General features: G+C 40.4%; 1 protein-coding gene across 2 annotated transcripts in view; it reads left to right on the top strand.

The window, feature by feature from the left end:
* Positions 1–2,057: 2,057 nt before the first annotated feature.
* LOC124255696 overlaps positions 2,058–18,336 on the top strand; it is a 28,884-nt gene continuing 12,605 nt past the window's right edge. The window contains exon 1 of one of the 2 annotated variants that reach the window (XM_046689601.1): positions 2,058–2,186. The gene's annotated coding sequence lies outside the window, so the exon portion shown is untranslated. Of the gene's footprint in view, positions 2,187–15,792; positions 15,880–18,336 lie in introns of those variants that run through there. The other variant, XM_046689616.1, reaches the window with a different exon arrangement.

Raw genomic sequence — 18,336 nt, 5'->3', positions numbered from 1 at the left:
TTTAGTTTTACGCCGCACTCAGCAATATTACAGCTATATGGTGGCGGTTTGTAAATAATCGAGTCTGGACCAGACAATCTAGTGATCAACAGCATGAGCATCGATCTGCGCAATTGGGAACCAATGACATGTGTCAACCAAGCCAGCGAGCCTGACCACCCGATCCCGTTAGTCGCCTCTTACGACAAGCATGGGTTACTAAAGGTCCATTCTAATCCGGACCTTCACGGGTCTAACAGTAAGTGACACTAATTGTCCATGTCGATCCTATTTTCTACATTGTAAGTCCCTTAACACACATGCTATGATAACAACGATCTCAAAATTAAGTTGCATATAGTCCTGGATTCTGTTTTCTTATTTATACAATTTATTTCATTACAATATGTCGTTTTGTAATTGAATAACGAAGGAATACATTTGTTGTGAATGAAAGTGTGTAGAATGTAATTTAAACCATAAAGATAATCACACAAAAACGTCATATGTGTTCTTTACCCAATATACCGGTCCTCAGAAAAAATATTGGAATACGTATAGTTTGAAAAGCATTGCGATACCAGTAATACCGTGCAGTCCTAGTGTACAGTGATGACTATTTTGGCGGTGACTGTGCTCAGTTGACCGTCCTCTCTGCTGAATGTGCCGAGTCCTGTGCAGGGATTCGAACCACGGACTCCTGATCCGGAGGCCGTCGGACGCCTTGTCCACATGACCAAAGAGGTTAACTCCATCAGCAAGTTGACAAGGTAAAGGTGTCATCTGTGGGATGACTCCACGCCCTGTTGCACCTGTATAAATGTTCCTGTTGCCTGTGCCGACTGTGTTAACTGTTCTGTTGCATATGCTAATGGTGTCGAATGTGCTGTATAAATTGTGTTAATAAGACATACTTAAAAAGGCCAAAAGCCGGTGCTTGTGGTTTACCTTCCTGGTGCTTGGTATTAATGAGTGAGTGAGTGAGTTTAGTTTTACGCCGTTTTTAGCAATATTCCAGCAATATCACGGCGGGGGACACCACAAATGGGCTTCATACATTGTACCCATATGAGGAATCGAGCCCCCGTCTTCGGCGTAACGAGCGAACGCTTTAACCACTAGGCTACGCCACCGCCCCAATTAGTCTGTCATGGTATAGCCGACTATACGCGCACGCGCGCACGCACGCACGCACGCAAATCGGTCAACGTTCGAAGCCTTGTGTTCATGTTACTGATTACGACTGATAACTGGAGAATCACATGAATGGTACTCCGTGGCATAAACCAACATTTCACTCCCACAAAGAAGCATTAATTCGAAGGAATGAATTGTTTCAAAAATAATTTTATTGCGATTTGTGTTTCATTAATTGGTTGAAGAATATTACACTTAACGGCGGACTGTGAATTCGAATCTGGACCAGATAATCTAGTGATTGACATGAGTCCTGATGTCGATATCGGTGTAACTTAATCGCCTTCAATCAAATCAACATTATACTTTCAGGTGTCGTTTCTACAAGCAGGTGTCGTTTCTACACATGTCATCGGTTCCCAGATGCGTAGATCGTTGCTCATGCTGTTGGTCACTGGATTATCTGGCCCAGACTCAGTTATTTACAGACCGACGCCATATAGCTAGAATATTGCTGAGTGCGACGTTAAACTGCAAACAAACAAACCCAAAACAAAACAAAACTTGCGTGGGTACCACGGAATTCAAAACATGACATGTAATTAGGATTACGTAACCGTCTGGGGGATATTTGCATATTCTCACAAACAATAACAGCCCGTTCCTTGAAGCTCAACCGATGTTTCATATTGCTTAGAGTCTTGGTGTGACGTCTGCATGCTTTTCTCGACCTTCTCATGGGTGTAACAATGTCAATTTCACTCCGTGACGTCAACCTAGTAGAGCAGACGACACTTTTAACTTCCGAGGCAATACATTCCATCAGCGGTTGTCGCCCTTAGCCAAGTCCTCAACAGGCGACAAAGAACAAAATTCTTTATCTATTCAGGTTCGGCATTAACACTCTTACGCACCCAGCTATTTATTTTGTGAAAGGCGGCCGGACGAACCAATTGTATTTGGTTGTTGTTAGTCAACGTTTGTCATTTCCTCATCCCTCCGAGAAGCTTTGGGAAATATTCGGACTTAGGAAACAAGCAAACGGGACGGATACGAACTATATCTATCCAGTAAGTGGCTTTTTCTTATTTCTGTTGATACAGACATCTCATTCATGTTAATATGACATACAAATTATTTATGCAACTTGTATTGACAAACATTTAATGAACAGCATAACAATTAAATTTATGTATAAATGCGAATTTCAATAAATTTGTATAAAAATGTTAATAACGAGTAAAATACAGCATATTTGTTGAGTAAACAAAGTGTAAACGGTTTTTGTCGCCAGTTTGACAATGTTTATAATATTGTTCAGTTGAGTGGTGATTTAACCAAAGATAGTAAAAAGTATAAAATAGTATAAAATTCAAATATTAACCCTTATCTGCGATATGGATACACATGCGTGTATGACGTCTGTGTGTGTTGGAGGATGGGGGTGGGGGGTAGGCTGCGGTGAATTATCGAAAATATTCATGCAAATGCAATATACTCTAAAAATGTCTGCAAACTCAGCCGGTTGTATAAAGGTCATTGTCTCAGTATCAGTGCAAATATATTTTGGGGCATGTTCCGACCACACATGCATTATCTCTTCGGTTACAAGCCCTGGGCAGAGGCGGGTTAGTACTAGTGGAGATAGCGTTATATTGTTGTTCAGTGCTGCAGGCGATGGTTGTGTTGTGCAGTCTTTGGTTCCCTAAAAAACTTTCTTCAGAAGCTATTCAACATATCTGAGTCAGATATGAAAGGAATTGTCGAAATATTCACATGGAATAAAAAATACTGTCTTAAGATGTTGATACATCGATATGAATTAGATGGAATCTCTGTTCATATTTTACGGTTGCCCTGGTTGGATTTTTTAGAAATATCACTGTGAGATAAAACGGGAGGTATGATTGATTGATTTACATCACCGTAACGTTTGATCTTGTCGTACATGGCACCGATTGTTTCTACCAGATCATGATTGATCGAGTTATAAATAAAGTTTGGGGATTATTGACATATTTGGAATAGTTGGTCATTGTGTCAAGAGATTATTGCACTCTAAGAACTAGCGTTTGTCAACTCGCCTTGAAAAACACACATCTTTGTTTCTTATGAAGTGTACCTGCAATATGATTCAACAGACAGACAGATAAACAGACAGAGAGACAGACAGAGAGACAGACAGATAAACAGACAGAGAGACAGACTTTATTCAAATACGACACTGTATTTTCAAATAAGGGCTTACAATCAGCTTTAAACTCATGGGTTAGATTTCCGAATGTACAGTGAGGCAAGGTTAGAAACAAGAGCTTATTATGTCACACACAGCGTCGTTTTCTGTCATACACGGCGTCATATTATATGTGTATGTTATGTATGTCCTGAATTATTTATCATATTTTTGTTATATCTACATAATTTCACATTATCATATAATCTATTACGTATTTGCGTTTACAGAATCAAAATGGCAGTTACTCTTTTGGATTAGATTTGGGTTGGTTTTCGTACCGCTAAATTAGAATTTTCGTTTAAAAGTATATTAATTGTTCTTGTCTAATGAGATAAAACAAAAATAATGATTTTATAAGGTTGCCAATATCAAAGGTGATACATTTCACTTCCCGTACAAATAACATTCCTTTTGCTAACATTGGCGCAGGAGCAAGGCATGATAATTTATCAATGATATCGCTAATCTATTTTAAGTTTGTACTGAAAACATGCTATATTCACCGTATCAAAAATGTGTTCGTGCGTTTTTATAGTGAACACTGATTTAGTGAAAACAATAACATGAAAAATCGTTCTGGCATTTGATAATGTGTTGGTTTAAAAAGCCAAATTTAGGTTGATGCAAGAAAAATATATCTTGTCTTTCTTCAGTCATTAAAACATAACAGCCGACGTAATGTTTATTACATCCTAAGGGAACCGTGTTATCTAAGGCGTCGCAGTTCTCTTTTGAGATCCAGGTGTTCCATGTGATCCTTAATTCTGATCCTCGGTTCATCATGGTTATTATTTACCTGTTTCCTCCAACATTTATAAGCTGTAATATAAGCGGAAAGTTGAACCAGATTCAAATATCAACTCCCCATCGTCCCATTGTCAGAGAGTGCTTATGAAAACAACAATTTGTACCAGAACAGTTACCTCGATTTTGTTGTAGAAACATATTGAGTCAGTGAGTATTGTTTTACGCCGCTTTTAGCAATATTCCAGCAATATCACGACGGGGGACACCATCGACGAGCGAACTCTTTAACCACTAGGTTACCCCACCGTCCCTATGCTTGTTAATAGGAGGATCAAGGGACACCAGAAATGGGCTTCACACATTGTACCCATGTGGGGAATCGAACCGGTATCCCAACTGCGTAGATGTTCGGATGTTGATTTGACGAGCGGACGCCTGGGCTTCACCACTAATCGGGGTTACCCGCACCGCCCAGCCCAGAAACATATTGATAGTGTCCAGCTTTCACATAACAAGATTTGTTTGTTTTGTTTGTTGTTTAACTTCGCACTCAGCAATTCCCAGCTATATGACGGCGGTCTGTAAATAATCGAGTCAGGACCACATCACCAGGTGATCAACAGCATGAGCATCGATCTACGCAATCGGGATACTGACTGACTCACTGAGTTTGGTTTTATGCCGCTTTTAGCAATATTCCAGCAACATCACGGCGGGGGACACCAGAAATGGGCTTCACACATTGTACCCATGTGGGGATTCGAATCCGGGTCTTCGGCGTGACGAGCCAACGCTTTAACCCTTAGGCTACCCCCACCCCCCCCCCCAATCGGGATACGATGACATGCGTGAGCGAAGTCAGCGAGCCTGACCACCCGATCCTGTTAGTCGCCTCTTACGACAAGCATGGGTTACTGAGGACCAATTTTAACCCGGATCTTCGCGGATCATTTCATGTAACAGATTTGGGTGTATAACAACCCACCCCGATCTCCACCCAGATTATAAAATGCCGGTTCCCTTAGCGTTTCGGCGTTCAGTAAATATACTTTGAGATCTGTGTGACCAAATTGCAGCCATCCGCACTTACTGCGCGGCGACGGTAGGGCAGCTTAGTGGTGAGAGTGTTATCTTACATGCCGAAGACCCAGGTTTCGATTAGCGACGTTTAAATTGCGTGACGTCCAGTTCTGGTGCTCATCTCATCGACACTGCTGGTCACTAATTGTAAATCCCAGGGTTCGATGTGAAGTTGGTTCGAATCCCAGATTGAGATCATTCTGATTGTGTTTCTTGTTTTTTCAGCATTTAGCGTTATACCAGGACTCGGGAACATCACTAGGCTAACATATAGTCTCTGGGGATGGTGGGGTAGATTAGTAGCTTCCCGACATGGGTACAATGAGTAATTAAAGCCCATATCTGGTGTCCCCCGATGGAATATTGGTAAAAGCGGCGTAAAACCATACTCACTCACTCACTCACTCTTGTCACAGAAATGAACATATTAAACTGTTCGTATATAATAATAATAAAATATAATGAGAAATAGCCCAGATACTTTTTTTCATTTTCAGCCTGACATTGTGGTGGCAAAGACTTGCCACATATTCTAGACTGACATTATCTTTCTTGGATATATTTGTTCCAGGGTCTGTATGGCAGATTAAAACATCACTTAAACGTCTAAGACATGCATCGTATCAGTGATGATCACTTGCTGTGACATCAAGCAATCGGAATCCTTTCTATAAATAGTCCTTCTAAAAATACCCATATTGTTCCCCTCATGACACATAAATAGGCGACGGGCGATTAATCCTTCGCCGTTCTGCTGACATACTTCCTGCATCAGTAGCTAACCCCGAGATCACGTCCCCGCGCAAGCCTCGCGCTACATTCCGTTTATTTGTAGATGGCGCTGCGTGAAAAGGCGTGGCATAGTTTGAACATGCGTGGCGACATTACAGGCGGTATTTGTGGTTTGTGGGCACGGCTTGCGTCACTGTGGACAGCCGCGCCTGTCGGTTGTAAAGGAGTCATTGCCGCTGTGTCTGAAACAGGCGTTTTAAGTGTTACTATGAATGATCTTCACAGCAAGTTAGAGCCTTGTTAACGTAAATAAGAATCTCTGATCCGAAACTCCGGATTTATGCAAGACTGACAGAATTTTAACAGAAATATTGTCTTTTAATTATGGTTTTAAACGTTTTTGAGAATTAATGGAAACAAATATTATTGCTCTTTTAATGATTCACATAGTGTAATGCAGGATTATGGGATAGGATCTTGCAAAATTTTATATAATGCATAATAACCTTCATCTGCGGGTAAATACAATCACTGGATTGTGGAAGGCGCAAAATTGCATATTTCATTCTTCTTTGATGATAAAATGAGTAAATATGTACATCATTATAGAAACACATTTCACGTGGATGGCACTCGTTCTGGAGTAGACGCGGCGGAACACTCGCTGATATTCGTAAATATTCTAGTTTTTCATTCTGTAGAAGTATTATATTTGATTATGCTGTTGAAAAATATGTGACAGAGTTAGATATTCAAGTTTTCAGGATTTCATTATCACAAGTTCGTTGTTCGGGTCATAATCATATGATATCAGAAGGTAGAAAGCTTAACATTCCAAGAAAGGAGAGGTTGTGTTCCTTTTGTATTATACCAGAAGTGGAAACTGAATTTCATTTTTGTTTTATATGTCCATTTTATAACGAACTTAGGCAGAATATTTCACCTAAATATTTTTGGAGTTGCCCATCAGATAGAAAGTGTGTCCAATTATTTTCTTCAACTAATGAACTAATTATTAAAAGTATAACCAAATTCATGTTTTTGGCCCAATAGAAGAGACAGAACTTCCTTACATTTCCATAATGAATTGACTATGATGATATTTCTTGTGACAATATGGCCAATACTTTATCATATGTATACTGGCGCTTGCATGTACGTGTGCAACTTGAAAACCAGTCTCGATCTCGTGCCGTGAAACATTAACCTTGGCGCAAAAGGCAGATCTGTAGTGGAAACCATGTGGATGTATCACTAAAATCAGTGATGGCACCAGACACCCACAAACTGGCCAAGCGACAAAGCAAAGTCCACGTGGAGGCACACGCCCTTGTGCACAGTGCGCAGGTCAGAAAACAGGTGCGTGAAGGGTATCTTCCCATAAGACAGACCTCCCAAAAGACAGACCGCTTAACACAACACATGTTATGGTTGGTTGCATAAGGTTTAATTTAGGTGTACCCTTGATGATAATGGTATGTGCCAAGATAAAAAAACAACATTAGGTATTAACTAGGCAGGGAACTTGGTTACAGTGCGAGTGGAGTCTTTGTGATTTTTGCGACAGAAACTTTACGATTTGTGACAGAGTCTTTGCAATGATATGTGTTATGCTAAGATAAATGGTAATTATAGCTTTAGTTTGTGGTATTAAAGACTATAATTTTCCTAATCAGCACATAATATCATCTTGCAACTTTATTCAAAATCTATCAAGAGCATAGATATCATTTTTATCATAATTTGCAATGAAAGTCATTTTTATAATAAAAATGAGTAAAACATCAAGATGAACAACCCTGGAAGAAAATATTCACAACTAATTATGTCATATGTATCAATAACGAAAAATTCCTATCATTTTGCGTTTATTCAGGATAAGGCAGTAAGTTGCTGTTTTGTATGCAAACATTATTTACTTGGGCAATAAATGGTGTGCATCAGGTAATTCCAAGTCGCCCACATGAACACGTCACAAGATAAAATGATTTCTTTAGTATCTCTGATGTGTGCATCATGTACAGTTCTCCAGTTTTGACATTCTTAAATCATGTCTATATAACATTTTTAATGAGTACCTGCAAGTGATTGCAAGTCACAATATCATTACCTCTCGACATGGAACACATGCAAATAGATAGTACATAGCCCCATTCACAATGTGTAACTCACAGAGTCTGTACAAAACAATTATTTTCAGAAGAAGACGATAGTGGGAGGTAAACACAATCAGAACAATTAATTATTAAAAAAGTATGAAAGTCTCAACAATTTATGCCTTTACAAGATTATCAAGGGTTTTCAGAGTAATGTAACTATATAAGTAATCTGCTTGAGAACATTCTTAACCTCTCTAACAAGTCAGTTCTCTGCTACTCAGTATTCACTAGTAAACTAGGAGAGAGAGGAGTGTGTTGTTACTATACTCTGTAGTTACTCTGGGTCAGTTCATTAATTAAATAGGGGTGGACAGCATGACTCAGCTAATTAGTGTACTCATTGAGTCTGTCTTATGGGAGGTCTGTCTTTTGGGAAGTCTGTCTTTTGGGAGTGAACCGCGTGAAGCAACGCAGATAGATAGATATTGTATTTTATTTAAGTCTCACCTCATGTAAAAGTACAGATATATACACACATATACATAAAATGAGCCACCCTTTAAGGGTTATGAGAGACTATTACATAGAAGTGATATATATGATAAAAGTAACAATATGAAATTAGCCGTATAAAAGATGTTTTCTTCTTTGAAGTATATAAAAGCAGGTTTTGGCTGTAAAATAAACATGTTCTTTAAATAGTAAAATCATTTTTTCATTATCACATAAATCTAGGAAGTTGGGATAGCTGAAACACATATGGCCATATACACTTTCACGTAGATCATCGTACAGCGGACATTCCAACAGTACATGACGTTCATCCTCAATCTTATCATTGCATTGGAAACACACCCTTTCATTTACATTCATATTTTAATATCTTGCCTGTTTCCAACTTTAGAGGTGCAGTACCGGATCTAAACTTGGAAACGACAGATCGATAGGAGCGCGGCATTTGCATACTTACATAGCTTTCGCAACCATACACACTTTTAAACATTCTATACGTCCGCAACTTATTGTTACCCACTCTGCCTTCTTGTTTATACAATGCTTCATACCACTCAGACATATACTTTCCCATACAAGTAATCTGTACCCGCTCACATACATTCTTCACACTCACACCCTCTTCCATATTCAGGCCCCATTCTTTAAGTTTGGCTTTCACACGGTAGTTCCAATTTTTTACACGTCCACCCGCTCACTCATCCGACCATATAAAAACATATTTATTTAATCTACATTGCATTTTGTTAAAGCGGCAGTATTGCCTAATAATACATACCCACTGTCTGACAAACGGAGGAATCCAGCCCATGTCTCCATTAACCGCAAAATTTGGAGCGTATCTACCCACCCCTAAAACCTCAAAGCACGATGGTGGACGCAAGTGTAGAAGGATGGGTGACCGTGTTCAGCAGCTTGTTGTCTGTCCCACAGTCCCTGAACCGCATTATTTTCCCATTAACCAATCCCTTTCTGCAATGCTAAAGCCCTAAATGAAGCAAGTCTACATTTCCTCAGGTTTATCTCCCTTGACATTGGGGCCTTTTTTCAAATTAAATGGAATTATTTGTTTCTGTCAACATAATATAGAAGTTCAGAGCCTAAACATTGTTTTGGACAGCTTGATTGTCGAGAGTTTCCAGGGCTTTGGTCATGCCCCACGCTGAAGCACATACAACACATGTAGCCCAGGGTCCTGTTGTACACCAAGGTGGTGTCTCGGACAAATGTTCGCAATATACCACTACTATTGTGTAAACCCAGCAGAGAAAGGATATGTCAATTCAGGCTTGGGATGTATACTCCCTTCGGGTCCGATAGAGAAAATAGATATCCATTAATCGGGGTAATAATGATGCGTTTTGTGCATGCTATCTTGCATGTACAAAGCCCAATACAAAAGGGCCATCTCTTCTTCTTCTTCTTCTTTTTCTTCTTCTATCATTATACGTATTATTATTACACAGTTGACTACAAAACATTGTTTTATTTTTTTAAATTTTGACAGCTGAGACAAATAAAGAACAGCGCCCATTTGTAATCTGTTACATAAATGTCAACTATTAATGCCTTTTTGACGAGATCAAGAGTGCAATCACACGACATAAAACTGCCGGAACTAATACTCAGTTCCAGTGGCTGAGTCATGTCGTGTGTTTTCAATGTCTATTAATCATACTTCAGAGAAAGTTGTGCAGGTATATTGGCACGCCTTAATGTTAAATCATGATAGATAACGCTGCAAGGCTCGCAGTGATCTAGAATGACATGTTTTTAGAGAATATGCACAGTTTTAGTGAGGTTGTAACGGGACATGCCCATCCGGTGGCGCGTACTTTTTATCGTTCAGTATGTTGGATGATCCGTTGCACACAGGATTGACAGGATTCAGGTAATATACATATACGATTGGCATTCTGGGATCCTTGGAAATTTAACAGTTTCTTTATATGTATGTTTTCCTTTAAGGTAATACCCGTGAAGATCTTAGGGAAACTTAGGTCAACCGATGTATGACGTAAATCTGTCAGCTGTTGTTTGCAGAGGTTCAATCTGGTTAATATACCTTTGACAACGCGTGTTCGTATCGGTCGTCCATGGTTTTGACATCTGGCGGAAGCAGTAATGTGGCAAGGGTTCTATGTGAATGTGAATGAATAGCCTGATCTGTAGCGTGTCTGAGACACTTGCGTTAACGCTGCAAACTTCCAGTGTTTATTGTTCTGCAAGTCACTTACTGACTTTTATTGTGACTGTGTGTTTTACTCTGTCCGCAATACTCTATTGCTCAGTCGTTGTAAGAGGTGACTGATTCGGATCATGTCGTCAGGCTTGGTGGCTTTCTATTTTGTGTACCCGCTTGCATACAGCGTTTGAGTGAGTGAGTTGTGTTTTACGCCACTTTTAGAGGTATTTCAGCAATATCACGGCAGTGGCCACAAGAAATGTGCTTCAAACATTATACCCAAGCGGGGAATCGAACCCGGGTCTTCGGTGTGACCACTGGGCTACCCCACCGCCCCTGCATATAGCGTTTAACGTGTTCCGTATTAGCAACCACAGATTATGTAAGGTCTCTATGTTTTAATGGGTCCTTAAATGTTTAAACTGAGGACAAAAACAACATTCATTCAGTCGTACTGTGTACTTTTGTGGGGCGGTGAGGTAGATAATGTTTAAAGCATTCGCTCGACACGCCGAAAAGGCCCTGGTTCGATCCCCCTACATGGATGTAATATATTGCTAAATCGGCGTAAAACTATTCTCACTCACTTTCATTTTGTCATTTGTTCTACAGAAAACCTGTTTTCTGGGCCTTGGTGGTCAACATTCCAGTCAGTCAGACGCCTTAAATAGCAAAAAAAACACACAAAAAAACACACACACAAAAGTACAAGAGAACACGACCGTTACATATTCTAACATTGTACGGTTGGCATCCTTCTGACCAGAGCATACATCGTGTTCCCAAACCACTCCCTTGAAAATACGTGTCCATCTCCAACAGCCTCTGTATCGTAGACTTAATCTGTCTCCCAGTCCCTGAACCACCATCCCTACATTGCTAAGCCCTAAATGAAGCAGGTTGTGATTTCCTCGGGTTCAGGATTTCCCATCCGACTGGGCTTCTTTTCAATTCAAATGTGCTTATTTGTTACTATCCAAATTTTATATATTCAGAGACTAAGCCTTAGTCTAGTGCGTTAGACGGAACAAGCACTGCACGGCCTACAAGTTACAGCTCAGTCCGCTGTTCATTAATGTGTTTAATGGTAATCTGCGCCTGATCGGTTGACCTGTGGGGACGCCCAAGGCGTGCCATTGTACCGAGTGACACTGTTTTCACAAAATGTCACGATGTTCTCGCTGCCCTGACCCGTAATTATGATGAAACGCATCACATAAATTTGACATGAAAGTATGACTGAAGATGCCATAACATAAGTTGCCATTCATATTCATATGAATACAATAAACATAATTAGCCTTCAGTGACCCATGAGTTGTAACAGACCACACACGGGCTCGGGTGGGCAAGAGGGGCGGTGGGGTAGCCTACTGGTTAAAGCGTTCGCTAAAAGCAGGTTTAAACCCAACTCACTCACTCACTCACTCACTGACATGGATGATGTATGCCATCGCATGTCAATTGTGGGATGGTGCTCATTATGTTGATCACTGGATGTTCGGTCCAGGCCCGATTATACACTGACTACCGTCATATAGCTCGAATATACTGATTGTGGTGTTAAACAGAACAAAAGTATTAATAATTAAAACACAGATGATAAATGATAAAACAGGTCCCAGAGTTCAACTTTAAATGTGCTTGAATATGACGAAGAACAAGGTTTAAGTTGCCTTTCATGTTTCTCTAGTCATATATATATTACCACTGTAACTGGTATTGCCAATTGTTAGTATTGGCAGTGTCAAAGAAGACAGGGTTTGATTTTATGTTTTAATTCATTTATATGTCCTGCACAGCTGCCTTTAAGGCATGAAATACCTGTGAACATCCAGGTTGAAATTGTTTCAGCAACCGATAGCCATGCTTGTCGAAATAAGTGATCGAGTTATCACGTTCATTGATTTGATTAAAGCTGCGCAGATCAATGCACATGATGCCAATCACTGGGTTGTCTGGTCCAGACTGCCATAGAGCGGTGTTAAACAACACACAAAGAAACATGAGATATAATTTCTTTCAAGTGTGCCAAATGACACTTACAAAGATTTCCTTGGGGGATTGAAGGGAACCAATTAGAGCAGTACATGTATATACTTGATCAATCTTCGATCTTGTGGAATTTCAAATCCCTAATTGATGAATTAAATAAAAACTTTTTATTTTCATTTAGATGTATTGCACCCATTTGAATTTTTTAATTGACGGGAGTTTTTCGTGACCCTTAAGTTCGTCCAGTGCGGCTATGCGAGATTAGTCAGCGCCTATATTAGACTAACGTTTATAGTCTCTGAATATATATAATTTTGACAGTTACAAATGAACCCATTTGAAAGAGTGAACTGAAAAGGAGCCCCAGTGAGATGTTAGATTCAAAACCTGAGGATATCTAGACTTGCTTCATTTACAATTTTAGCATTGCATGGAGGGCTAGGCAGTAGGGAAAATAATGTGGTTCAGGGACTGTGAGACGGACTACGCTGAAATACCAAACATGTCATAAGAAATGCTTCATAGTCAGTAAATGCATCATAACCGTGCCGTTTACCCTCTAAATCAAAGAATTCGTACGTGTAGAACAACACTTTTATACATGTCAGCGACGACGGAAAATAATAATTTCACTACGTCAAAACATGTTTATAAAATGTAACCCAAACGAAATAATTAAATGTATCCGTATAGCTTCTGTCGTTACCATGTGACGTGAACGGAAGTTAACGACATCTCAGACGACATTTGACTGAAAGCAGACGTGAATTGTGAGTCAGTGAATTTCGAAAACAGACATATTTCTATGTCACGAATACATTATTTAACACAGCAGTGGTAGGCATGCTTGCTGTACACTGCTCCTTCCTGACGTATGCGTGAATAATCCTTGTTACGTAATGGCGAGAGGAGCGGAGATTGTCACTCACATAGCTCTGAGTTCAGTCTGACGTGACACGCAAGACATTGGAAGACGTTGTGACAGGGATTTAAGCTGTTGTTATGGTTGTTACCGCCGCGGGAATAGTGAGAGCTCGAGGTATTGTAGGACGTTGTTTAACTTATTGCTCCTTTGAGAGTGAGTGAGTTAGTTTAGTTTTATGTCGCACTCAGCAATATTCCAGATATATGGCGGCGGTCTGTAAATAATCGAGTCTGGATCATACAATCCAGTGATCAACAGCATGAGCATCGACCTGCGCAATTGGGAAACGATGACATGTGTCAACCAAGCCAGCGAGCCTGACCACCCGATCCCGTTAGTCGCCTCTTACGACAAGCATGGGTTACTGAAGGCTCATTCTAAACCGGACCTTCACGGGTCTGCTTCTGTGAGAAGAGGTGGGGGTTGTCTTATGCTAAATTCACTCACTCACTCACTCACTCACTCACTCACTTAACTGTTCCTATCAACAGTGGCTCTATAATTCAGATATTTAAATTTGAGAAACACATCTGGGTGAACACCTGCACAAATTGCTGATGCAGCCCCAGGTAATAATACCTATTTCCTGATAAAACACCATTTCCGTATATAGCAGAAACTTCTTGTTCCAGACCCCGACTGTTAGTGTCCGGGTTTTGAAGAATACTCAATCAATTCCACAGTTGTCCACTCATGCAAGATCGGGCACGCTACTGCAATACCTAAAACTCCACGTATTCAATTATGTAGTGTATTAACGAGCAGGTGAGTGAATATTGCTTTACGCCGCTTCCACCAGAATTGGAGTTAGTGAAATCATTGTATGGCGCTTTTAGCAATATTCCAGCAATATCACGACGGGGGACACCAGAAATGGGCTTCAAACATTGTACCCATGTTGGGATTCGAGCCCGGGTCTTCGGCGTGACGAGCCAACGCTTTAACCACTAGGCTACCCCACCGCCCCTATTTACTAGAAGGCTAGTGTTAGTGGTAAAAAGGGGCGGTGGGGTAGCCTATTGGTTAAAGCGTTGGCTCGTCACGCCGAAGACCCGGGTTCGAATCCCCACATGGGTACAATGCGTGAAGTCCAATTCTGGTGTCCCCCGCCGTGATGTTGCTGGAATATTGCTAAAGCGGCGTAAAACCAAATCTCAGTCAGTCAGTTAGTGGTAAACGACTAAGACCTGCGTCTTTAACCAGTCGTTCCATCCACATCAAACTGACAGACCATGTTAAACGAAACTAGCTTTCAAAGGGCGCTATACTAACCTCTCGCACTCACACACTAATTCATTCATGCCCACTCACTCACTCACATACCATACCGTTACTTCATTGAGTCGCCATAGCAACGGTCGCGCAGGAGACACATATGTCAGTGAGAAAGTGAGTGAATTAGTTTTACGCCGCCTTTAGCAATATTCCAGCAATATCACGACAGGGGACACCAGAAATGGGCTTCACACATTTTAACCATGTAGGGAATCGAACCCGGGTGTTCAGCGTGACGAGCGAACGCTTTAACCACTAGGCGACCCCACCGCCCCCACATGTCAGTGCCATATTTAGATTATCGCATCAACATTGACGTCTGACAGATTAACATTGAGACGCTCTGTCAGGTACTGACCGGGAGACAGCTTTGATGAACAATATAACATCAGGACACTTCCATGTTTGCTTAAGTTTACCCGTTTTTGATTGATCAAACATCTCATCTGACTACATCGTGCTTATCGAGCAATGAATCATCTTTTGTGCACGAAATGAATTTGTTTAAACTGACGTTGTTTGAAATGACTATGTAAGGATTGATCATGACAATACACTCCTCGGGTTGAAAGGCGGACACCGGCCGAAATGACCACTCCTGAACACATTATAAGGAATATCCGCATGCCTCGGGAATGCGTTGATATAGCGATTCATAAATGAACTGTTATTTAACAACATCATCCCTTTTCCATGGGAACCGTCTCCGACCCACCCCTTTGCGGCTACGCCCCTTTGTAACCTAGTGTGAACCCCACCCTCCCTGCTAATGTGATCCCCTGACCCCGGAAGTACGTGTAGATATACAATGGTCATTTCAATAAGATGATAACGTCCTGGTAGTTTATGCTTATGAAAACAGAACACAGTGACGTCACAGGGCGGATGAGTTTGTCAATTCCAATTCACTTACGTACTGGGAGCCGACCGTCTAACGTCGCGTCTATGTGGCTGCAGTTTTCGAACCTCTGAATTGGTAAGCGTATTAAATTAAATGAGTAATTAGTGGCTATTTGTTCCCATTGTTATTATGTACACTGAACAGCTCGTAGCCAGCATTTCAACCGACACATTCCCTACTTATGGCTTTAGCAACTGCCTTTCAAAGGTAGTATCATCTTGAATATTGAATTTGACGCAATCACCATGAAAAGCATTTCTTTCATTTCAGTTTTAGACTCCAGTTTATATCGTTGTGTTTTAGGTCGATGGGGTAGCCCACATGGGTACAATGTGTGAAGCCAATTTCTAGTGTCTCCCACCATGTTATTGCTGGAATATTACTAAAGGTGGCGTAAAATTCACTCACTCGTGTTGTTTCGATAACATTTAACATCTTGATAAGCGTTCTCGTGCTTTAACAATAATAGTTCAGGGCGAAAGTGTGCTTTATGACACTATAAATGGTGGCAGAGCGAACTGTATTTATTAAATATAACACCTTGATTAATCTGAAAAATATCTACGTCGCTTGAATGTTGCTGTGGGCGACGTTCAACACCATTTGCCCTAAAATGTCAATTAGCCAATCTGATAATGTTTAAAATTCCCAAACTTCTCTCATGTTAACTTTGCTACTCGACATCTAGTTTCCTGCGGAATTCACCCAATTAGCAGATAAATGTGCACGTGATAAAAAACACCCAACTTTCCGCTGTTTCCAAATAACTAAATTTTGTTGTAGGCAGGTACGAGCTAGTTCGAACGGGCTGACATTTCCAACTCAGAGAAAGTATGTCTCATTACCCGCCATTACCAAGCACAGGTAAAGGCCACACCAGTCACAGGGGTTTTATCAATTTTACTTCAAAGTCGGTCATAAAAAATGCATGTCCCACAAAAGAGCTGACTGGCCATTTACCTTGTTAAACCTGTCTTACCTGTGTGGCAATCAGATAGGAACGCGAAACGACGTCGCCAGAAGACATCGGCTAATCAGTTTCAGGTATATTTGCATTTTAACTGCACTTGAAACACCTTATATCGATCACCGATCTATTCATAATGACGTTTTTTATGTTTATTCACAATACAACTGATTGTGCACAAAAGCTATTTGTAGAATATGATGTGCTCTTTAATGGCGTATAACAACCTTTGCAAATATTTCGGTAGCTTTTAATGTCTGGTGTTAATGTACACAGAGGTAGATCTTCGATATGCAGGGACTGACGTTCTTTTGATGCATTGTGTTTAGACAAGGTCGTATTGCGGTATTATCTGGGTTTGATGCATATTTGGAGTCTATTTGCATGAATCGTGTCACTTGTATTTATAACATTAAACTAGTTTAAAGTAGACCCTCTATATCCAGTGCAACGGAGATCAGTCATAAATTCAGTCATTATGTGTTACACTTTTACGTTTGTCTGTAAGAATGAAATTTATTGTATGTAATAAATCTCTGCCAGGGGAAACCCTTCCCTTAAATAAAGTAGTTCATGACGACATCTTCGCATGCACTTTACGAGTTGAAGATGTGCTGTTAAGATTTAGAAAAACTGACAAGTCGCTATACGTCATGACTTTCGTCTTGTCTGTAATGGTGATTAAAATTTAAGTTGATACAAGGATTTCAATAGCATGAAATTTTGGGTGCAGACTTTGTACTTTGGTCGAAAATAATTTACATTTTACATCTCCGTTGACATTGTGTTATACAGAACGATACATTAAACTATTATTGAGGGAGTGGGGGAATTTAATATGGGGGTGGGGAGAGTCGCCGGGAGATGTCGAGAAGAGGAGGGAGGAGGTATTCACGCGTTATAAATTTGACACTGGAGTCTCCTGTCACGTTTAATGTGAGTTACACTGTTTGAAAAGCATAAAGTGCATGGTTAATTGGCACGTGACTTCATAAAATGCATGCTGAGATGGGTATAGGAGGATATCGCTCGAGTATTTACATTGACTAAATAGATCGATAAATACATTTTCTAATGCGTACAGTCAGGTTAGCACCTGTAAACGGCAACTGATTCTCGAGATTCTGAGTGAGTGAGGACAATAAAACATTAAGCTATTCATTGACAACCACAGCATAAATGTAGGCTAGAGATCGCTAGCAACTAAAGTGAACTGACCATACTAGGGACCATAGGGATTTACATCCTTTCAGCTTTAGCGAGTGTACGCAATGTTAGCCTTAAGCTAAACTGTACACATATATAACGATAAAAGACGGTGATATATATGAATATTCTTTGAATGATATGGACTTTTTTAGCCATATGGTGAAACATAACCAGTGTCAGTGTCCCGATATTTAGTATGATATGGGCACGAATGTGATATTCTGTTTACTACCGAAGTCGTCAAATTGAGGAAATAAACCCATATCTACTTTCAAACATAGGCTGGCTACCCGCCATCGCCGCATGTAGAACGCAACGTCACAGAAGACACGTGACGTCCTAGCATTGTTCATGAC

This window comes from Haliotis rubra, unplaced genomic scaffold (genome assembly GCF_003918875.1).
Source record: "Haliotis rubra isolate DU_JTF1 unplaced genomic scaffold, ASM391887v1 Scf1157, whole genome shotgun sequence".
In the NCBI taxonomy this organism is placed as follows: Eukaryota; Metazoa; Mollusca; class Gastropoda; order Lepetellida; family Haliotidae; genus Haliotis; species Haliotis rubra.
The sequence above is the reverse complement of the archived record's forward strand: the minus strand, read 5'-3'. Positions and strand labels throughout refer to the sequence as shown.